Consider the following 23993-nt stretch of genomic DNA (forward strand, 5'->3'; position numbering starts at 1 on the left):
ACTGATTACTTTTCAGCTATTAAAGTAAGGGAAACCTCAGGAGACATAATTTTTTTTTTTTTTTTTTTTTTTGGTCAAAGCCTCAGGTTGAGTTGTGGTATCAGCTTGGATAATGAATGCATTCAGCCAAGTGATCCTGGGGGCAAGGAGAGATCTTGACAATGAATAATTTAGAGCAACTTTGTGAAACAGTGTTGTAATAGTGAGGATTTGGGAAAAGTGGGATGAGCATAGAAAAAAACAGGAGCTGTTTCTCTTTCTGTCTAGCTCATGTACCCCACTTCATGCCTACTCCCTAATGTCTATCTGCTTTCAGGGATAGAACCTCATCTCCAGAAAAAAACTGGAGCATTTGTGTGTTCCAGCTGTCCCGAAATAATTCCAGGTGACAACGATTTATTTCAAATCAGCATGATTTTCATCCCTTCTTTGTTCTGCCCCCCAGCTGCAAATTCCCAGCCTGATTGCCAGTTAACAGTCTGGCCAGCCTGAAATAAACAAGCGAAGGAGCTTTTAGCAGCAGCTGCAGATGTTTTGGTACTAGTTCTTTTACTTGTACCATGTTGAAAAAGAGCTGTTTATTTAAAGTTAATTTTTTGCAGTTGTTTTCCTGGGTCATCTGTTTTATAGGATAATTGTCTTAAGGAATTGAAATCTATGGAAAAATTAGGGCTATGAGATTTGTGAAGAATAAAGGCTAGAAAATGGAACAGGGGGACTCTAATGAGATTTGTCTTGTCTTTGTCCTGGGCAGACTGCTTCTGTTCTTCTATCTATTGAAGTTTGAGATATGAACTTTGTGTTTTGAGATCTGTGAAAAAATGCTCAGTGAGGACTAGGTGTCATTACTTTAATAATCTTTAGGTTGTATGTGTGCTGACCGATTGAAATAATACTGACCTTTCCTCTAGAGCGCCTGTTAGGTGTACTATTTCTCTTTTCTATGTGTACAAACTCTTTTGGGAAAGGCCCTGTGTGACAGCAACATGTTATAGTCATAGTGGATCAGACATTTCTGAGCCCTGGGGACCTGATCATCTCTTACTGCTGGAGCAGAGCAGCAGTTGGTTGCTGACTCCCTGAGAACTCTTGAAACCTTCTGCCTTTGTTATTTGTATTCCAACTGTTATGTTACTTAGTGTCTTGGAAAGCGTGGTGTAGGGGACAGAATTTATGGGCTTTTAGTTGCAGGTCTGAGGTACGGTAGTTCCATAGTGAGGATGGTATTACATTTATTTAAACTGATATTCAAGTGTCCACACACAAAACTATATTGGCTTAAGTAAGTTTTATGTCTATTCAGCCTGCACCTGCTAAATTGCAGAAAGCAAAAGCTCCCTACAAACACTAAATACGGATAAGAGAACAGAAGCCATGAATTTGTTCTGTTAATGGGCTCCAAATGTTCTCAGATCTGCCTTCACATTTTGTCTATTTCTTCCTAATCAGTATTTTGAGAATTGTACAGCAAATTAGGATAAAGGATTTCAATAACCATAACTAGACATGAAACTCTTATGAACATGAGGTGCTTTTAAATCCCCACAGATTCAGAAAGAGTGGGAGAACACAAAATAATTTCCTGAAGACTTTTTCCAATCAATCTGTGTAATCTCTGCTAAACTTCTCTCCCATTCCCATAGGACAACTTCCCCAGTCAGCGCACAGGCAGAGGTCTGTGGTTACTGTGCTTTGCTACAGCCTAGAGCACCCTCAGCTGTGACTTTGTACTTCATCTCCTTCAGCTGAACTACTGGCAGCTATGGAAGGCTAATAATGAGCAAGTTGCCATAAGTTTTTAAAAAGTGGCAGGAAACATCTTAATGCAACTGTCAGTCTGTGCACGTACTGTAGGCGCTTGCTCTCTCTGATAGCCTGGAGCTTAAAAGTGCTGTTCTTTGCCAAGGAAGAGGCAGCTATCTTCAATCTGGCATCTGAAAATGACAAAGAGATCTATCAAACAGAATTAGGAGCACAGATCCTTCCTGTTCTGTTTAGCTTTGTAATTCAATCTGAGTCAAACCAGAGGCCTTGCCTGAGGAGAAGTGCTCCTTCAAATCTAATGAAGCAGTCCTCCGATTTACCATCATGCGAACGTTAATATGTAAACTTCCTATGTATATAAAAGGTATAGGGGCATATTGTATGTGACAGGAGTTATACATCAAGGTATGCTGACTCTAAAGCTCTACTTTACACTCTCTGTAGACTTCTACAGCAACCTTTCTGTTTGTCCTTTGATGCCATTCCAGGGGTCCTGACTGAATTTCCACCTTATCCCTAGGACTATTTGTCAAGTTTCATGAGAGTTTGTGGAAAGCATCCCTGAGCTGCACATTGCGTGGAAGTTTTGAAAAGTCTCTTTATAACTTCATTGACTTTTGTCATAAATGGTCTGTGTAGAATTTTTTTGGAACCCACTTCATGTTTGCTGTCCTATCCTGAATGTGACCTGTGGTAAGACTATCCAGACCTCCTGCTGTTTTATCTTTTTTAATGTTCTCAGATGATAAGATACTCTGAAAGTACTGTGACTACATACATGTATGCATGATATGATAAAGATGTAAAAGAATGTGCATGTAAAGGAAGACCTCACAATTCTCCAACTTGGCATAAGTTTTCTACCATGTTCTCTTCCTTCTTTTTTTTTTTTTTTTTTTAAGAGAAAGTTGTTTTCTACCTGTTGTGTTCCAAAATACGTCTTACCAGAGCTGCTACAACTGAGAATGCTTTTATGCTATGTATTTACTTGAGAGACTATAGATACCCTTACTGGCATAAGGCACTTAAAAACTTCCCCAAAAATGGCTCATGAAGAAAGTAATTGACCAAAGATATCTTCAGCTGACTTCAGATGTTTTATTTTTCATTCTGCCTTGTTTCTCATCCACCTTTGTTTTTCTCTGAAGCATCTGAACGTCTTGATTGCAATTTCTTTGCTAGGAACTGCCTTTGTTATTATGTCTAGCACCTCCCAGAAAGACCCTAACCTCCACTGGTTTTTTTGGGTGCTACTGTTACAAACATTGAAATCCTTCTAAGGAATATGTTTTTAGCCCTTAGTATTCTATGAATTTTTGTTAGTTTGCAAACATTAGTATGTTTCTCTTGTGATGCATCAGGATCTGAGACCTGGCAAAAGATCAACTACAGGAAGAGGTATCTGAATGACTGCTTAGAAGACAGAATGACATGTATGACTCCTTTCTGTGGACACATTTAGAAGTTAAATCTTTCTGTCGTAGCTTTTAAGTTTGTTTTTGTTTACTATACAATTGAGATTTAAAGATGAAGACATAAAAAGTCATGAAAGATGCAGAACCACTTAGGAATGTTTTGTGGTAATACAGCAGAAAAACTAGAATATTGTATGGTAGAAATGCTGGGGGAAAAAAAAGCAAATGCTTTCTAAAAAGGGAATAATTTGGCTGAAATCTCAGGCTGGTACAACCTGCATAGGGTTGTGCATTCTTACAAAAAACACTTCTCCCCTGAAGTTGGGAGTCAGTACAGATGGTTAGAAACAAACTCAAACTGACTTACAGAATTCAACGTTTGGCCCATTTCAGTCTGAGATTCAAACTCTGCTGTGGGCATTCTTTACAAAAACTAAGTTTGGACTATAATGACTGAGGCATATATTCCGTTCCCTAACTTAACTTCTCATGGCTAGTTTTCAAAATCTTTAGGAAATACTGAAAGCTGAGTTTCTACATAGAATGAAACAAGATAGTGGAAAAAATACTGCAAGCAATAAAGTCTAACTTTGAATGAATTTAATTAGTTCAAACTTTCATATTTCTTTAGTTCACATGTGACCATCTCCAGCAATTTCATTTTACTCTTTTGACGTCTTTTCATAACATAAATGCTATTTAAAAACTATGGTACATAAATGAGGTAATGTGAGTTTATTTAATTTCTTTCTGTACAGATAGCAATTGAGTATTCTTTTTCATCTGTAATGGGGGGAGATTCTGGGATTCTCTTTTTTACCCCCATGCTGTTTGGCTGAGTAATTTTCCAGTAATTCAGGGGCTGGCAGCAGTGAAAGGCTGCAGCAGGAGCAGCATGATGCTCTGACAGCCGAATGACTCCAGCATAGGCAACAGGCCAGTGAAGGCCAACAGCACTGCAAAAGTGACCTGATTACTGTCCTGAATGTGAACAGCAGACTGATCTTTCCTCTGTAGATTATGATCACCCTGGTGTGATGTTCAGAGCGTTCCACATGCCTTTGCATCCCTGTTTTTCTTGCATGCTGCCTGTGAAGGCATGTACTATCTACCCTGAAGTTTGTTGTCTTTGAGACTGTGCTGACTTACCAGCTAATTATGTTACTTCGGTCTTTTTTTCCTGACACTTAAAAGCAGAATACAGCAGTTAAAACTGAACTGTCTAGCCCTTTTTCTGTGCTGAAGCTTTCTTTGGAGATTACCGAATTAAATGTCACAGATGAAGCATGGCGCTGTGGTATCTGTCTTTTCTAGCAGTTACTCTCTGGGGTACGTATAGACAGAACTCTTCTTCCTCACAGATGCAAAAGAGAATAGGAACTGTGGTTCCACTGGAGCTACAATCTGCACTAGCAAAACGCCACGTAAAGAATCACAGATTGTTTTATTTTGATTCTGTGGATGGATTAGACCTCAACTCTTTTGTGTTCTCTAGTGTTTCTGTCAGGAAGTATTTCTTATGTTCATATGCATGCTTGAGTTGCAAATCTGGCTCAGTGAGATTGGCATACTAGCAGTAGATTCTGTGAATGCACGTGTTTTAAAAGTAATTTTAACTGAGGATAACAGCAGCCTGCTGCCTGGTTTTGAGATGGACAGTCCTTGTATAGCCTAGAGCATTGTAAATGTAGGATTAGAATGTTGCTCAGGCTACTCTTGGTATTTTCATTCCTTATTGGAGTTTGAAACTAGCAATTGTAAAAATCCCAGCCTGGAAGAACTACTTGACCTAAAGCTTGCATCTTAGAGATAGATAGTTCTGCTTTTTGGACACTTTTACCATTGTGAGAAAGGTAGGCCACAAGCTGGAAAGAAATACTGCATAACTGAATGAGAGTGCTCAGGGTACGAGAAGCAGATACGAGCTTTTCTCTGTCAGCACATAAAGTGACATCAACACAGAAACACTTATCTCCCTGCTAACATCAGGTGCAAATGTTACCTGAAATGAGACCTGCAACTGTGAAGTCCTGCTGGTTTCATTTAGCAGCTACATCTGAAATGCAGCAAGGGAAGCCTGTTTATTCTACTGTCTGGGTATGTGGATTCCACACGAGGTGGTAACAGAGGCTATTTTGTGAAGACTAACCTTTAAAACTGTCTTAAAAAAAACTGTGTAGCTGCCTTTATGGTACCCTTCCAATTGGCCAGCACTGCATCATTACTTAGAGGTCTGTCTCTGCTCTTTGCCATCCTACATGTTTTCTGACAACATAATGAAAAAAGATTTAAAGTTCTTCGCTTCTGTCTTTGCCTGTGTAGTAGCGTGTGGGTCAAATGTCAGGTTGATCTTATGAAGCTGTGAAACCTCATGTCTGCGCTCACTGATCTCGAGCTGCAGCTCTATGTGTTGGAAGACTTCTGGCTATGCTGAAGTGTCTCAAAGCAATGGGCTCTGTATTCCTGCTCTGTATCCGTAAATAACTAACCAGAACGTGTGTGTAGCACTGTGTGACTGTGACCTGAAAATGTATCTGGAAACAGGTGATACTGCAAAAAAAATCCCAATTCTTAACTCTAGATTGGTTTTTTTTTTAATTATTATTATTTTTTTTTTTTTACTACTGGTTTTCAGCAAATGAAATGCCAGACATTATGACTGGGAGGATGAGACATCCCAGCAGAAAACAACCTCTGAGTTTACTGCTGGCTGGCTGTGCTGTTGGCCTCGCCATTTTGACCGACTAAGTCAGGCTCTTTTGTGAGTTAAGAATGCAGCCAACTGGGACAGCATTGTCTGTTACTGAGAGGTATTAAGCTGCCTCACACAATGCACAAATTCTGTTTCTCCAGCATTCAGGTTCTTGCAGAATAAGAGAATACTGAAAGGTTTCAGTAAGACTTCCAGTTTCTTGGAAACATGGGCAAAAACTCTGTTTGTCAATAGCCTCGATCCTGGAAGTAATGAATTTTTAACAAAATTTCTGAAGGTGGATATCAGTATGCTATATCCATGCTAGATGTTAAAGGTATAGAAAGACTGAAACCAGAGGTCATAAAAGAGGAAGTATTGAGCAACCTTAATAATAGGTGGTGCTATCAGTCTTGCCTATAAACAGTCTGCATTGTCACAAAATAGATATACTGGATTAAACATTGCTGTGAGTCAGGAGTAAGTGATTCACCAGATTTTCATTATTGATGTGTCTGCAGCTTTGTTTAAATATTACGCCTGCATTTGGAATCCTTTCACCACTGGTGCTCTATGATAGCCATCTTGAGTTGGACAAAGTGCTGAAATCCTGCGAGTATATTTTTAGTATAGCCGCTTTTGGGACAGATGTAATTAAAATGTTTTAAAACTTTTTTGAGGATAAAGGATATCCATGACAGATTGAGAGAAGCGACTTCGAGGATCATTATTAAAAATAGGTTGCTTTGAATTTTACAATTAAAAGGAACGTTTTGAAATGTAGGGAGATTTTCTACCAGTTGCTGGCAGAGGGGGCTGTGTGTCCGTGGTTAGCAGAGCATCTTCCAGCCGGGGAAACCCAGCAGGGGAATTGTAAGTCACTCCCAGCAGAGAGGGCAGTGCAGGGGGCAAGAAAGTGAGAAACATAGGACCTAAAAGTGTTTCAGTGATTTTGATGGGAATCGTGGATGCCTTCTTCTAGGGTGTAAGGTGGAAGAAATGCATGAGCTCTTGGGTCGCTGCTTACTAATACTCCTTCATACACAGTATTTATTAAAATACACACACAACAGGACAGCATTGCAAACTATCAGTGCAATAGTGTAAGACTTCATTCACTGTAAGAGGATAGACAGGAGGTACACATGGGAAATTTTGCTCTTTGACATGAATCTGGTTTTAAAGCAGTTACGTATAGATGTTGGTAGGCTAATTTGTGGGGTTTTTTTTAGGCCTGTTTTTGAAGAATGCTGATAAGGACAATTTGAAAGGAAAATTCACATTCTCAGCTTTCTGCGTTAAGATTCCCAGAGGAATGAAGAATACATCAGTGACATTAAAATGGAATAGTCATTAAACAATCAGAAATTTGTCGGAATTGACTGTCTAAAGGAATCATGCTGTTGAAAGTGAAAATGTTAATTTGATGTGCATCTCCCAAATAATGGGAACATTAAGACGCCTTTGTGCCATGTCCTCAGTTACACAAAGGCCATTTATTGCAGTTCAGCAACAAAAGAGGGGTGCTGGGAAGAACAGGGAAGAACAGTTAAAGGGAAACACCCCTCTGTATTGCTAACTTCTGAGCCCTATTTCTTAACAAAACAAAGCCTCACAGTGAATTCCAATTCGAAAATGAAAGAGAAATAAGGACAGCAGTTTCTTGGTGGTTTGGGGGTTTTGTTTTTGTTTGTTTTATATTTTAGACATAAATAAAATATTAAATATACATAGTTACATATATAATACATACCTTGTACAGAGACACAATTGTGAGTATTCTTAGTATTTTGCTCATTACAGGTTAGACAGGTGGATAACCTAAGCTGAATTAATTAAGGTGATGAAGAATGCTGATGGTATGAGAAGGCATGGCTTCTGGCTCAGGTAGGTAAGTGAAATCTGCCATCCCACACACACGCACACCCTAAGGCAAACTGATTCCCACCACACAAAAAATCCAAGTGGGATTTCTGAGAACCACAGAAACATGAAGCTAAACAGAATTTCAGGAAATTATCTTTTTTTTTTTCTAGCTGTACATCAAAGAAAAGCACAGCTTTTCAAGCAGTACTTTCCACAGGGCAGTTTCTCACTTGAGTAAACATTTACCCGGATACTGGGGTGCTACGTTAACTGTGATGTATCTCACATGCAATACTTCAGTAGTGACAAACCCTATGCATCCTGAAGCGAAACAGAATGCTATGCACATCTCTGAAAATCCAATTAAGTCTCAGTGAGGCACTAGACTTTCCTAAATCATGTTTTTCTCCTTCATATTTTACAATAGAAGATCATTGTTCCTGTCGAAAGCAGACTTGTATCTCCATCGACCCAGCAGGCCTGCAGAAGAAACCTAAATTGCCTCATAACCAGCTCATGACCTCAGTGCCTTTTAATTATGTGGGTTTCCCTGTAGCCTTTAGTTAACGTAGACATGTGGGGTGAGAAAGAGGGAGTCTACAATCCACACAGAAGAAATAGTCAGGCTGTTTATTTGAATGTACAGACCTTGCATCTCACTTCTGAAATATGTGCTCCCTGCATAAATTTAATAGTACTCATTTTCAACCTACGTCGCTGCCGTTGCTAGCCAGGAACAGCTTAATTACATCACCAGTGTTGTGAGTTCAGTACCCTGCACACACACTTAAGCACATTTGAGCCTAGGTAGATTGTGCATCAGCAGCAGGGGAAGAAACATCTGCAAGGGAAATGTTTGGGCAACAATTTCACGCTGAGCACTATGGTGATGCAGCAAAACCAGGATGCTCTCAGCAGGATCAAATCACACCCAGGGCTTCAGGAGAGCAGTTAAAGCCTCTGACTACTTTTTTTCCTAATACTTCAGGAAGAGGTGTTAGTATTTCTTTCAGGTTTAGATTCAGACTGAACTACTTTCAGAGGAGTTCATGAAGGGATAAGTAAGCGGAAACAAGTACCATAATCAAGTTAGAATACTTAGTAGCTTAAAGTTCACAATATGTAAATTTTATTTTTACTAAATTGGGTCCGTATATGGCAAATTTCACCCCTATTTTTCCATTACCTAGACATCTTACTGTGTACTTATTTCTTTGCTCAAAATCTGTTATTTTTTCTCTGCATTTGAAATATACGCTGCCAATAGGAGAAACCTTCATTTACACGGACATTTTTCTTGGATAGTTTTCTGACTCTTAAGCCTGCCTAAATTATTTCAGTAATTTATTTATTTCCTCATGCTAGCCAATATTCCTGCATGATCAGACAAAGCCCCTTGTACAACTGTAGGAAAGATCAAAAGACGCTTTTGTTTTTGAATATTATGACACTTTGTTTTTGAATTTTATGAGTTCAGAAAATGGAGAGGGCATTTGCCAGTTGCAGGCAACTTATATGCTTTTTTAAAAAATATTTATTTTACACACTCAGATATTCTTTTATACTTAAGGCAAACGTAAAATTATTTTTTAACATTTAACATTATGTAGTACTAATTAGTAATTCTAATTCCAAGTGGAATTAGACAGCAATCTAAGGTTGGGCAGTGAGTTGAGGAGCACACAGAGAGCTGCTTTGGCAGCTGTTCCAAGTCACAGCATTTCTGAGTCTTATTCTGATATTCTGAATCTTACAGGTAGTTTTCAGCCTCAGAGGAAAAATTCATTGTTATTATTATTGCACAAGATGAATCTTCACTGTGAAATGAATGCTGTTTACAAAGAAAATGTTTTCTGAGGAATTAAAATATAGGAGAGGTTTCAGCCCCTCCTTTTTAAAAAAAAAAGAAAAAATTGTTTATTCTTTTTTCTTTTTTTTCTACATAACAGCTTGGTATCACCGAAAGGCTCAAGGCTTCGTGTGCTTTTCAGTTAAGAAACTCCTGCTCTACACTGAGCTGGGCTGCAGTGTCTGTGTGATGGGTGATGCAGCTGTTTGGCATGGGGAGCCCTGGCAGTGACTGGCTGAAACAGCTGCATAGCTGCTTGTAGTGCTGTGCTCAAGGCTTTTATTGCTTTTCTGCCCCAGCCTTCACCCAGAAGATAACCTGTGTCTTCAGTAAGAGTCAGAACGTTCACTTACATATAACTTTCATTATACATTTTGAACAGTTTATTTCATTTTTGTTAAGACATTTCAAAGAGTATCAGGAAACAGAATCAAATCTATTCATCTATATTTAGGAAAGGCTATTCAGACTTTAGGTCTGAAGAAAGTCTGGCCCCTCCCAAATCAAAACAAGTATCTGAAGGGAAGGAAATGCAGTCTATGTAGAAGGAAATACTGCTAATTTTTTTAGTCATCCCGGAACAAAATGAGATCAGAGCTTTAGTATTGTTATTGTTGATCTGCTTTCAGTTTAAATTTCTTCAGTTTGACATTTATGTTCTTACACTTCAATTTTTTTAACTCTACCTTAACTAACAATGAGTGCAAAAGACTAATATAAAGCTGATCAATTGTGACTTGTAGAACTGTTTTATGTGGGTTGACTCTCAATCTTAGCATAGCAAGTGAGTCTCAGGCTAATGACATGTCATGTGACATGTGCCATGATTAATTTTCTTTCAATGTTTCTGGGTAAGACGCATTTATCAAGCTATAGCTCAACTGTGTATTATTAACGTTTTCTTGTGGGCCAAATGTCATCCACCTATGTCAAGTTGTGAATCATGGATCATGATCCACATTTCCATTTAAAGCAGCTTGATAAAGAAAAAAGCTGCAAGACAATATAAGCAGCTGATGCTACCTGAAATAGTGTTACGTGGAGGGGGTGGTGTACTGACTCTCCTTAATTCTAATACGTTTCTTCCTTTGTATGTGGTTAGAGTCCATTGATCTGTTTCTCTTTTAATTAACATCTGAATTCTTCTACAGGTGCAGGATTTGTTTTGATGTACTCCCTTGATCTTGACCCATATCTGAATAATTGAGGATCGGGTAGACTCTTTTATAAATGAGCTAATCATTATACATTAAACCCTATTAGAGTCAATTTGTTTAATTCCCAGTAGAGCTAGTAAAGTCCTTATCTGTGTCAAAATCCTCAGAACAAAAGGACTGGCTGAGGCAAGGAAGATAAGCTTTTTCCCTCTTACCCCCTGACAGTACTTCTCAAAAATCTGCTATGCAAATGGAAGCTGTGTGAAATTAGCTCTGAGAGCACGTGCTAGATGCATCAATAACTAGCTAAGCATCAATAGTTTGAGGATCTCTGTGTGGTTTATTTTCTGCTTGTTTTTCCCTTGAAAGGAAGGATATTAAATACTGGTGCAGTGGTGCTAATGGTGAAATGACAAGAAAATCATTATTATCAATGTGTACAACTCTGCTAGCAGTGGTCCAGCACACTACAATGTGTTAAATCCACAACAGCACTGGAACAGTCCATGTCCCACCTGTAACCCAGTTTTCAGTTGTTAGACTTGACAGACGTCTCCAGGTCAGGTCTCAGAGTGATGAGTACTATCTGTGCTCAACTCCCTGTGTACAGAGCACGGTGTCAGCCCCCACATGCAGAAGCAGGCTAATTTGTTTGGCACTGTTTAACAGAGAAGTTGGAAACAATAGCGTAAAGTAGCAATGACTAATTAAATGCACATAAGGGAAGATGAGCATACCTATCACCATGAACTAACCAGCTAGGAGATAAAGAGTTATGAGAACTTTGTCATCTGAAAATGTGGAGGTATGCAGTTAATGCTCCTGGATATCGTGAAAACATGGTGGTTTACAGGAGATTCAAATTTTCACTTGGAGTTGCTAGATGAGATGCACATTAAGTAAATAGAAGGTGTTGTGAGTGATTTCTCTCATGCTATTGTGCTCTCATCTCAGTACTCTTGACTAGGTTAAAGATGCAGATAATTGAAAGGCATGCTATTTTCAGTTTAGTATAGAGATATGAATTAGTATGGAATTTATGAAAGGAGAGGAGCAAAACTGTCACCTGCTGTAGCACTGTGTGTTGTGGCCTGCTTGCATCCACTGAAGGTTTTACAGACCGGGGATAGGTTAATTAACTCAAGGGACTTCTGGAGAATGGATGCAATAGCAAGGTCTGGCAAGACAGATGCAGTTTGCTACGCTTTAGCACTAAATCTTCCCTAAAAGTAAACCTTTAAACAGCGATCTTTCCAAAAGACCCCTCTCTGAGTCCAAATAATTTTCAGGGCAGTTCTAGCAAACTCGTTGCCTTTAGGATACTTAGGAAAATATGCTATAAGATTTAGGCTATTTACAGTTTAAATGTATGATTTTGCTACTTCCCCTCCCCTTCAGTAGTTGGAAGGTCTTAGCTACCATCCAAACTTAATTCATGCTATTTATGGAACCTGGCAGTTCCAGAACTGCAAGTGGAGACTATTTCCATTTTGTTGGATAACTTCTTTTCTGAGATGTTTATACTTAGTCACCTCTTTTGTTTTCGAAGTACCTGCACATTTAAATGACCACCACTGCATTGAAAGCTGTGCTTGCAATCATTCATAGCATTCTGAGAAGCAGAAATCTTATCTTTAGAGTATGGGATTTTACACGATAAGCAGTAAACAAAATGAGAGTTTTACTTTGCTGGCTATGAGCTAGTTAGTAAAGAATGCGTTATCAGTGTATATTGTTGCAAATGCAGGATAATTAGGAGTTGGTAACAGATTAACTTTTGTGGGAGAGGATGTTTCCTTTTGCAATATGTAGAACAGACACAAGTAAATATACGTACTTGGTTAGATGCAGATTTCAAGTGCAGACGTTTCCGCCAGTAACTTCAACCCATATATAAAGGAAGTAAATTTGCTGAATGAGTTCGTGGTCATTTAGTCTCTGCACTAATTTATTTCTTGTCCATTGCTAGGCAGATGCTGCCAAGTACAATGCGTCAGACTGCATGGTGAGAACATGATATGTTTTATCAATGTCTGCTTGCCAAATCTATTCCACATCATGTTTTGGACTACTTTCAAACCAACGTTCCTGAGAGAAGGGAAAGAGTTTTGTGCTCTTATCCTCCTCATTGGTGCCTTCTCTGTTGCATATTTATTAAAAATATTTTTCAAATAAAAACAGCACTTCCCATTAACAGCATGCATACAATATTATTTGTTTTCTAATCCTCTGATAGTATTTAGCCATGGGCAAAACAAATTTTATAATGAAGCTTTCATAAGGCAAATAAGTCTTATTAGAATAATGTAGAACTGATTGCCATTAGTTTTAAGGTGAGGAGATCATATATTTTTGATTTATTGAAGTAGACAGGTATGTAGGAGGAGGGTCATCGGGATTTAAAAGCATATGCAAGTTGTAGAAAGGCAAAGCCCCAGAAAATTGTTTTCATCTTTGTGAGGAACAAAACTAGCTCACTTTGGCTTTTTTTTTTTTTTTTTTTTTTTTTTTTTTTTTTCTTTCCTGAAAGCTAAAACCTGTGACTTGGATGATGGCTTTAGAGAGAACAGATGCTATGATTTTTGTGAACCCTTCACATTCACTACACAGTTCCTGCTTGCTAGTATTGTAGTATTGTGCTGCTAAAAACTGCATTGTAGTACAAAGTATATAAACTATGCTGTCCATAAAGACAAGGCCCACTAAATACCGAGCAATGGGAGAGAGGTCTTTGAACACAGAATAGGATCCAGACCTGTAGACATACTCTCCCTCTACTGAAGAGTGCCACACGATGTATGTATTGTGGAGAAGCTGAGCTTCCCCTGTGCAGAGAAAGTCACAGATCATGCAGCTCAGAGCAGTTGCTCTAATTCATGTTGAGTGTATGGAGGTCAGCCTGTGACTGAGAATCAGAGGATTTGTCCTGACATTGCACCTTTCCTGTGTTCTCAGCCAGAAGTAGAACAGAGAAAAATTGCATCTACATTAACTGTAGAAGAATTTTTCTGAAACTGTCCTAGAGGGCACTAAATCAGCTGTGCTATTGATTTTGTACAAAAGACAGCTGCAAAGAAGATGTAAAGACATGAAGAATCACAATGATTAGATTTATACTTGAGCTCATTTAACCTGCTTTGTCATATACTCAAACAGATGAGCAAATAAAATAAATTATCTAATGAAGGTCAGGCTGGATGGGGTCCTGGGCAGCCTGAACTAGTGGGTGGTAACCCTACCCACGGCAGGGGGAGTTGGAACTGTGTGATTTTAGGGTCCCTTCCAACCTAAGCTATTCTGTGATTCTGTAATACTTTTGAATGATCTGAAGAGGAAGTTGGTCAGGTAAATGTAGTGTGCAGTTGCTTGAGTTACCTCTTGGAGGGGATGAGAGAAAAGATAACTCAGAACAACTAAATCTAATTTCTCAACCTCATCATGTTAACAGCTATAAAAGCCAGGTGCAAGTAGTATTTACAAAGCAGGACTTGAATTCCTGAGCTCTTTGCTGTATCGAAATGGTATGATTTCTTTTTACATTAACTATATTTTCAATAGTTAGTTACCTTCTAAATTAGTAAAAATGAAAAGCCTTCTTCCTTGAGTGTCTTAGCATCCAGGCTTATGGGGAATAAATGCTCACATTTTTTGGATTTTCTAAATGTGTGTCATAGAGCTGACTTCGCTGTCTGAAGATGGTGGCTAGTTATGACTAAAAAACAGACAATAATGAGGAAATTATTTCACCCTCTATTTGCTTTCAAAGTGGAGACCTTTTCTCAAAATGCTTTCCATCTGTTCTGAGATTTCACCAAGCTGCTGGAAACAGAAAAACAGAAGTGAGAAGTTTGATGTCTTTGCAATTTGATGTTCTCATTGTAACGTGAAATGCAGGGAGAGGGTGTTACGTTAGGCTAGGGAAAACAATAGATTGTACAACGTGTTTGGCTTGGAGGCTGTAGGGGGAGGAAGAGTTTGTAGCATGTGTTCACATACGGGGATATTTATTTGTAGGGGACAAGAAGGAGAAGCAGGAGACAGTTTTCTAAAACGTAGGTTTTACATTAAACTGCAATGTACCCATCTTCCTCTGTGCTTCGCTAGAACTTGTGCAGATACAGGAGGTACTTTTTTGAAGCCCTTTTGTAGCAAGTTAAGACTTGTCTGCATTCTTTAGTACATAGAAAAAATATATGGGAACTTTTGGACACTGATAGTACGGTGCAAAATACTTGTCTGCCTTTTATGGTTTAAAGGACTGATCTGCGCTAGATGATAGGTACGAATGTTCATGCTTGTAAACAACATTTACAAAAGTTCAAATAATCATGCCTTGAAAATAGCAATTGCTGACAATTAGTAGAATTAAATCCTATGTTTAAAGTAACTTTTAAGGAGTCTTTATAGAGAGCAAACTGTATGGAGAGGATCAGTGAAACTGATGCATCTTACAATTTTCATCTGAACCCCATCCTATGTGGACAAAGTATCCCAGATGTGTGGATAGTTGGGGCCTACATTGTATTGTATATCAAGGCTGAAATGCCACTGTACTGTAATGTCTTCTAGCCACCCACAGCATTGCAGGCTTCTGTGACCTTATTACCATTTCTCTCTTCACGAAAGCTGGTGATGAAAGTGCACTCAATAGATCTCTTACCATTACCCAGCCTGTTTCCTGTGATCTTCTTAAAAGAGTTTGGGAGAATTCCTAGCTGGGAAATGAATCTTAGGGTTAATGCAGTCTATCTTATCTCAGATCCCACTGGGAGAATAGGCTTTCTGTAATTCAGCTGCAGGTTATCCCTTCTTCGTGCAGACAAGATGGATGGGGTGATATAGATGCTCATTAAAAAGTGACTGGGGTAGATTTTTGGAAGACGAGAAAAAAATTTACTTCCAGTTAGGCACATGAGCAGAACAGTTTAGGTGTAAAAAATGAGGCATTTTTAGAAATAACCACTTTTTATTCAAAGTAATATATTCAGGAAAATATGGAATACACATTATTGAAAGTGATAAAAACATGTTGTCAGGGGCTGAATGTAAAACCAGGATCCGCCTCATCCCCTAGTCATTACATCTGTTAGCTATCTCCTGATTAAATAAAAGCTCTTTTAGATTTAGTAACTTTGCTCTGGATATCGTGGCATCACTGTGCATGTAATGGTTTTAATAAATTTCATTTATAGAACTAAACAGAAAAGCAATCACTGGCAGAGAGGACTCTGGCTGCAATATGTTAACTCTTTGGAAACCCATTGTCAGACAGCACACGTGTTGAACCTCATATCACCTACAGCACTTTAGGCACCTGCAAATAATTAATGTCTTTGGGTTTTTTTTTTGTTTTTTTTTTTTGTTTGTTTTTAATTGAAGTACATAAAGAAGCCGGCAGTGCCTGCAGTTGATCACATGTGATTCTGTTTGCTTTGCCTTAATGACAATGGTAAGGGGATAATTTTTAAGAAAGGTAAAATCTCTTATGGGAGGATGTAAGTTTTCTGTAGAATATTAATCCAAATCTTGTCCTCCTTTTCAAAGTTTCAAAGGGAGAATCAAGTACAGAAAACATTTGAAAGATGAGAGAAATCTGAAAGGACTGTGTAGTAGTGGCCTATGATGTAGAGTTGGGACCCAGAGTGGAATTTGCTGAAGGCTTATTTTTCACAACTGTGTTTTAATTTATTTTCAGGTGTGAAAGCAAGGCTGTAGATTAAATAAACACACTCTTAGTAGTAAAAGGCAATTTCTGTGGGATCCTGTTGAATGATTGTTAAGCCTACTTTGTGTAAATCTGTAGAGGATACACACTGTGTTAACTTTCAGCTGCTTGGCTTTAAGTTCAGCCTGAAATGGGACAGATGTGCAAGTATGGAGGTTGCCAGTTGAAATTCTTCATGCTGGCCAAAGTCTTTGTGTCACGTGTGTATGGAGCAAGTTATATTATTATATATTCTATGTGCCCCAGATAGAATATATCCACTGGAGCAGAACCATCATTTTAAGAGGAGCTTCATCATTTTGTGACAGCAGGAAATTGCAAGATATCAGTAACTTTTATTCATAAGTGTAATTCTGTACAAAGTCTGTATTGCAATAGCACCAGGGCCAGCTCTGGGACTGGGCCCATTCTGTGTGTGTCAAAAAAACAAATATCTTATCTGATTGTTCCTTCAAAAACTTTTGGAAAAATAAATGAAATGATTTTCGGGGAACATGAAGAGAAAGCAACTGAAGTGCATGGGAGAGATTTTGCTGTTCTTCCTCTCAGGGACAAAAAAGCAGGATCTGTACAGAAAAGATTTTCACTTTTACGTCTCCTTTGTCTGCGCATATTTACTTTTATCTTTCCTCTGTGTGTTGCATTTTCAGGGAGATGAGGCTATTTATTTAAAGTGAAACCTACACCACAGATTTGAAAAGGGAGTTTTAGCCTTCAATAGTGTGCGCAGATAACATTGATTGTTCTAGACCTGGACACAAAACCTGTACTCTGGCCAAATCCCTCTCTGTGTTACCATGGAGCAGTAATGCAATATTGAAGCACAAATGCTGTGTGGTATCTCCACCAAGAATGATGAAAACAATATACTCGCTTTTGTTATCACTGCTGTATTACACTTTGCTTCCACTGATGACAGCAGATAATTGTGTGGCTTGCTTGCATCTGGTTAAGCTGTTGGCATGTACTTGTGAGATGGTACGCTGAAAATCACTCTGAAACAGGAGCCAGCTCCTTGGAGAGCTCTCCACTGGGAACTGTGCTGATTGAGTTATTATCTTAAGGAATGAATATTATTTTTTTTTTTCCAAATGTACTCTGCTCCAACATATTTGGTGGGGAGGAGCACTGTGTTCAACAAAGTTACCTCTGTTGATGTTATTCTCTTTGTACTTCACTTTCAATGAAAGAGATTATAAAATGGCCATGAGAAATAGCCAAGCCAAGTGTCCTTCCACTGACATCTGTAAGAACTGGGTTAAACCTAGGTAGTGTAGTGTGACTTGATTTTGGGAGGAGAAGTCAGAAGAGAGATATACTTTAACCTCTTTGTGGTCAATTTTAAATTCCTTGAAATTGCTATTTTCTCAGAGCTCCCAGAACACTAAAATATGTTGCTTAGCATCTTGGAAGTCATCCTGATATCTTTTTAAAAACAGAAGTTTAGACTGTATTTTACTGAGTTGAACACTGGAAAATAGCATTTGTTCTATTCTAATCAGGATCAGAGAGAGTTGGAGATAATTACCTAATTTAATTTCTCTACTTGGAAATTATTATTAATGTTATTATTGTTGTTGTTGATGCAATTCCAGGATGTACAGCTAAAGATCTCTTAAATAAGTGAACATGTTGTTCCTTTTGAAAAATATAGTGTATAATTTTTGTGTAGGATAAAAATGAAAAAATGCTGATTAAGAAGAGAAAAATCACCTCTTTCAACAGTTTGTGTTACGCTGATCAAAAGTTCCTTTATCAATGCAATAGTTTATGTCTGCTTTTAAGTCAAAAGAAATTTTGCTGCTGCTTCTGCAGCAAAACATGTTCTGTGATGGCAAATCTGACTTGAAAGCCCACCAACCTGTTGGCAAGGTTTGACTAGGAATTAAAATGAACAAAAATTGTCCTTAATGGATTAAGTACTTGAGAAAATATATGTTGCTCTCATAATTTCCCTTACTCTAATCTCACTATTCAAATTATGAGGGCTTCTCTGAAAGTAGTGTCTCCTATTTTATGATGTTGGCCCACAACATCAGAGGTGGATACTCGTGGTATGGCAGTAAAGGTTGAACCTTCCCACCAATATCCCATTACACGTTGTTGCCATGTGACAGGTGGCAGCAGAGGGGCAATCTGAGAAAATGGCATCTGACATGGAAGTGTGTATGAAGCAAAGGTGTGGAACTGAATTCCTTCATGCAGAATAAATAGCACCCACTGACATTCATTGGCGTGTGCTGAATGTTTACAGAGCTCCACTGGTGCAGATTTTTTATGAGCGCAGCATGCAGGCTCTTGTTCATTGCTGGTGAAAATGCATAGCTAATGGTGGTGACTGTTGAAAAAGAGTATTGTAGCTGAGAATGTACTTTATCAAATAGTGTTATTGTGCTCTTACATTTGTTGTAGTTTCCATGGAAATAAATAGGAGTCATTTCTTTCAGAGCAACCTATGTAGTTTTACATCAAGTGTTTAAGATAGTTCTTAGTTTTCAGTTTTTTCATTTGGATAATATACTGCAAATATGTAATAAATTCTTAATTACTGAGTAAGTCTTATAGCCTAATCAATAGATGCTTCCACTTAGTATGAAGTGACTGGAAGCATCAGTAACTGGTGGCTGCCCTGGCTTTTGGAGCCCAGAAAGTGTACTAGGGAAACATTGCAGCTGTGAGGGACAGTCAGTAGTTAATTGAAGGACAGTCCTTTGAAAGAGTGACTCTCCACTGTTTTCCACTTCTGTAGGTGCCAAGCTACTGATCTAACTCCTGGAAATAAATTTAGATTGCAAGGGCTCTGATGGCTGACGCTGGGGAAATGCTGTCTGGAGGCTGTGTTCACAATTGCTCTGGATTTCGTGACTGGGTAAAAGATGACTCAATGGTGGATGGAAAAGCCTACTCTCTGATTTTGCTCTCAGTTGTTAGCTGCAGGGCATGCACAGCTGTATAAAATTCGGACGTCATGCCTTTAAGCAACAGTTTCATAATCATTCCTTTAAGCCAAATTTGCTTTCCAAAAGTGTTGGATGGAGGCAGGGAAGAAAGAGAGAGCACAATGCACATGCAAAGAGCTTGTAGCAAATTGTAGTACTTTGGATGCCTAGACATGAATTTACTCAAATTTAGTATGAAACTGGAGAGACAGTCTTTGACCTTTTCAGCTGTTTCAAATGGAGTTGCACTGTGGCAGGGGTGTCCAGGAAAGATCAGTTGTGGCAAAGAGACATGCTTTGCCTGTGGGCAGAGTCAATACATCGGTAAAGTCAGCCCAGAGTTTGTCAAGGCTGATTACAAAAGAAAAAAAGCTCCATGGATGCTATTTATTGCACCTTTTAAACAGTGTTTTATAGTGTGTGTTCCTTGTGCTAATAGTACTAAGAGCAACGGGGTTGATTGTAAAGCATTTTATTTCTTAATACTGCTACACTGACGAAAGTAATAACGGCTTTGATTTAAGGTTGCTAGTTGTTTTGTGGGAGAAAACATCAGTGAAGCAAAATCTCACGAGTTTTGGTGCTTTTCTGGAACACTATTAAGTTAGCATTTTGCTTCATTTCTTTTCCTTTTTGTGATTCTTCCTTTTCTGTTCTCCATATCTGTCCCTTGTCAGCGTTGAGCAGTTACTTAACAGCCATCTCACTTTTTCCAGGAGGACTATTAATTTTTTCAGTCACTCCAGAATGATTTGAGCTGCCAGGCTCAACTCATCACAATAAAACTGTTTTTAGCTGATATTCTAAAATTGTGGGAATCTTACTAAATGCAGTGAAGTAATGCATTATAAAGTAATGCAATAAAAGCATGCTATCTGGGATTGAGGTTTGGTCCTGAAAGTTTGGACACAAAAACTGTGTATCTTTTAGTATCCTACACTGACGTTCTTCCACAAAATTACTACCACAGTGCAAAATCTTTGCATGTTCTGAAGAGTGTCTAATGCTGGGCTGCAGGTGAATAGAATCCTCATCTCCGTAACCAGCCGGCACTTGCCATATGCACTTGATGAGTTGTAGCAGTTTCTAGAGTTAGTGTCCTGCTGCCCCTCATTGACATCTTTGCTTCTAATGGCTCAGTCGGATTGAGAAGGTAATGTATGTGCCATGCACTTTCCTTGCACCTCTTTTCCATGTAACAAAAGCACGCGTTTATCATGCTGCTGTGAAACAGAGGTAGTGTTACCGGAAATGGAAGGGGAGTTAGGCCATCCAATGTTACCTGCTGAGTGTGAGCTGCTAGGAGCTCTGTTTTAAGATGTGGTGCATATATCTTAAAAACTTCAGATCCTTCTGGTTAATGTGTTTTCACTAGGCGTATTCATCAAAATTGATCTGATGGGGAAATTGCTAACATCCAAGTGAGTAATTACCAAAGAGCAGCTGTAAACAGACTAAGTAACAGCTTCTGCACAAAAGGATTTAGGTTTTTAGCAGATCAGAAATTGAACACTAATCAGCAATGCCATGCAGGTCACGAAGATGGTAAACCCCAAAGAGAGATTTATTAACAGATGTATAATCTGCATGACACAGGACGTAGTCTCACCCTGGTTGGCACTGGTAAAGTATCAGCAGCGAAGTATGTTCTTATGTCCCAATATTTGAAGAAAACGTGGCCTGACCTGAAAAACTGGGGAAGAGCAGCAGTGTAAAGAGGAATCCTGTTAATAAAGACTGGTTTTTCAGTCATTAGGCTAAAGAGGAACAGATAGTAGCTTCAAGATATGTAGAAATGCCATAAAAATTCTTTTTCTCCATATTGGTGGTGAATAGGACAGAAAATGAGGGAATATTAAGTTTGATTTGATGTAAATTTGACATTATCAAAGAAAATTTGGGTGAAAATTTGGGAAAAGCCTTCTGAAGATGGTGATAATTAAGCTCTGGGCTATGAAGCTTCAGTCGTTGTGGATGTTCCCTGAACCAGTCAGAGGGATGACATGAGGGACTTTGTGGCTTTATGTAGTAATCAGTAGCTCTCATACTCACTCCAGAAGCTCAGCTGAATCAGCAAAGTAGTCCAGTTGTCAGATGTACCTGATAATTATTTAAGAATTTTCTTCTTATAGTATACTCAGAACTTTGAAATGACTTCTCTAGGCTTTGTGCCTGGAGATCACGATGTTTTAAAGCTCTTTGATTTCGTTGAAAAAGAAAAAAAGAAAACGCTAGTTCTACAATTATGGCTGCTACTTGTTTACTGACATTTATTTTCACTTTAATTACAATACAGTGTCTACCTTTGATATTAGTTATTTTTGTTGTTGGTTTTGTAGAGAAATTGAAGGTAATGAAGGCATTATGCAATGTAAAAGAAAGGTTACTATGATGCTTTATGCTGCTCATCAGATTCTTCTGGTATTATTTAAGTCTGGCATCATCCATGTTTTGAAGATTAATGCATGTTTGATGTGAGTGAACATTTTTATAGCCCTTAGAGAGCTACCATTTCTTCATCTCTCAATGCGCCAAGGTGGTCGTGCTCTTTCTTTATGTGAATGATCTGTGATGACAGGGGAAACTAGACAAAGAAAATGAACATCAAAACTTAGAGTGTTTACTTAGATTTTATAGAAGAGTCTAAATGAAAATTAGTGGATTATATAGCCTAGGCTCAGAATGTATTCAGTGTTGTATGAGAAGATATTGTTGTGGAGTGTGCAAGAGTAAAGGTAATGCTAAGAGGAGGATAGTCTGGATCTGATCCAGTACATAATAAAAACAAAAAGCCCTAATTGCAAAGATCTGAAGAAATTCTTTTCTTTGCTCATGGCACAGCTCAATTCTTAGTCACCTTTTAAGGGCTTACAGAGAATTCAAGTGGTTTACTGTGCTCTTGGTCTGTCTGCACACATGTTGGCTTTCTCTCATCCTGGTTGTAAATTGTTTCCAGTGCGTGTTCAGTAGTTATCTCTGAGTGCCTATTATTTAAGCTGAGTCAATGAATTGTCATAATGTAGCATTTTCTGTTATTTAACAGAAAAAGCTTAAAGTTTATCTGGTGAGTTTAGAAAGGGAAAGAAGGTTTACGTTCTGCAGCTGAACTTTGAAAGTCACTTTGGGTGAGCTTCCTGCTGCAGTTCTGCCAGCTGCCTTGTGCCACCTCCTCCAGTCTGTGGAGCTGAGCCACCTCAGTAAGCATCCTCCACTGGGAGATGGCTGAAGTCAGCAGAGTGAGGCTAAATACTCCAAGGGGAGCATACTGACCTTAGCTGAAATGGGGGAGAGTAGTTGCACAAGCAGATCAGAAGCGTGGGCAGCGCTGATAGACTCTAGTTGGTGGTTTCCTCAATTGCTACGGCTGCAGATGAAAGAGAAAGCTGGATTTGTGCACTTCCTCTCTCACTGATTTACTGTTACTCTAGGCTGCACAGGAAGGGACTTCTATGTAGTTTAGAGACAGCTTTTTAAAATCCTAGAAGTTGCCAAAGTGCAACTCAGCTCCTTAAGAGCTGTTCTCTAACTTAACTGCCCAAGGCGCTGTGTCTCTCATTCTTGGCTTTGTAGGAATGCAGCATGCTCTTGCCACCTCCAGCTCTGGAACACTGTTCCTGATAACTTCCTTGTGCTCTGGGGCTTTGTGCTTTGAGGTGCAAACATCTGGTTTGTCAGAAACTCCACTCACTTTTAAAACAACTGTAAACTTCTTATACCTTCTTTATATCTCTAATCAACATTTTTATTCTCTGTGCATGGACATCTGATTATATCTAAAACATGGGCTAATTGGAAGCCCAGGGAGAAGTGTGACACAAACAATTGTCCCTGAGGAAGGAATGGGAAAACTGTTAACTGGGACTCCCCATGGGGCTGCCTCTAGGCTTCCTCCGTTACTTCTTCCCAAGGCTAGGTAGGTGGTAGGAGGATGCACTTGTGAGACAGACTGATTGACTTGTGCAAGCAGGCTGCACTCATTTCTCAAGCAGTGTGACAAACATGTGCATTGGTTTATGCCTGATCTTACCCAGATCTACTGCAAGGTAGCAGTAGTCTTCCTTTCTTCTTTGAAATCATTTTCTCTGGCTGCTGTGAAGCTACCAGGAAGCAGTTTTTACGTTATGGAAACTATCGCTTCTGTGTTACTTAGCATAGTGAGTGGCTGTGGGCTCCTTGAGGAAGATTGTGTAGCTACTGCACTCAGCAGCTCTGCTTCATTTCACAACTGCCATCTGTGGGAGTGCAGCACAGAGGCTCTGCAGGGAGAAAGCTGATATCTAGCTAGGTAACACAGAGAAGAGGTGAAGAAAGGTTTAAGGAGTAAGAGAAGTCCAAGGAAAAAAGGCAGTGTATCTGGTAACTTGACAGCTATTCTTCTGTTAAGCTTTTAGCATCTCCTTGAACCATTGTGAACTATAATTTGGATGCTTTCAACAAACAGGACGATTTGTAGTGCGCAATCACAGCATGTGGAAAGAAGTCAGGATCAAGCATCTTACATCATGATTAATATCTCATACTTTCTATCCATTTTCTTTACAAGTTGATTTTTCTTCAAATAAAAGATGAGAAACTAATTTCTAGAG

The 23993-nt window shown here is 38.8% G+C and overlaps 1 long non-coding RNA gene across 1 annotated transcript in view; it reads left to right on the plus strand.

Annotated features, from left to right (window-relative positions):
* Positions 1-23993, plus strand: part of LOC110400453 — a 158150-nt gene that overhangs the window by 69493 nt on the left and 64664 nt on the right. The window contains exon 6 of the long non-coding RNA XR_002439857.1: positions 7675-7762. This is a non-coding gene — a long non-coding RNA (uncharacterized LOC110400453). The remainder of the gene's footprint in view (positions 1-7674; positions 7763-23993) is intronic.

This window comes from Numida meleagris, chromosome 5 (genome assembly GCF_002078875.1).
Source record: "Numida meleagris isolate 19003 breed g44 Domestic line chromosome 5, NumMel1.0, whole genome shotgun sequence".
Taxonomy (NCBI): domain Eukaryota; kingdom Metazoa; phylum Chordata; class Aves; order Galliformes; family Numididae; genus Numida; species Numida meleagris.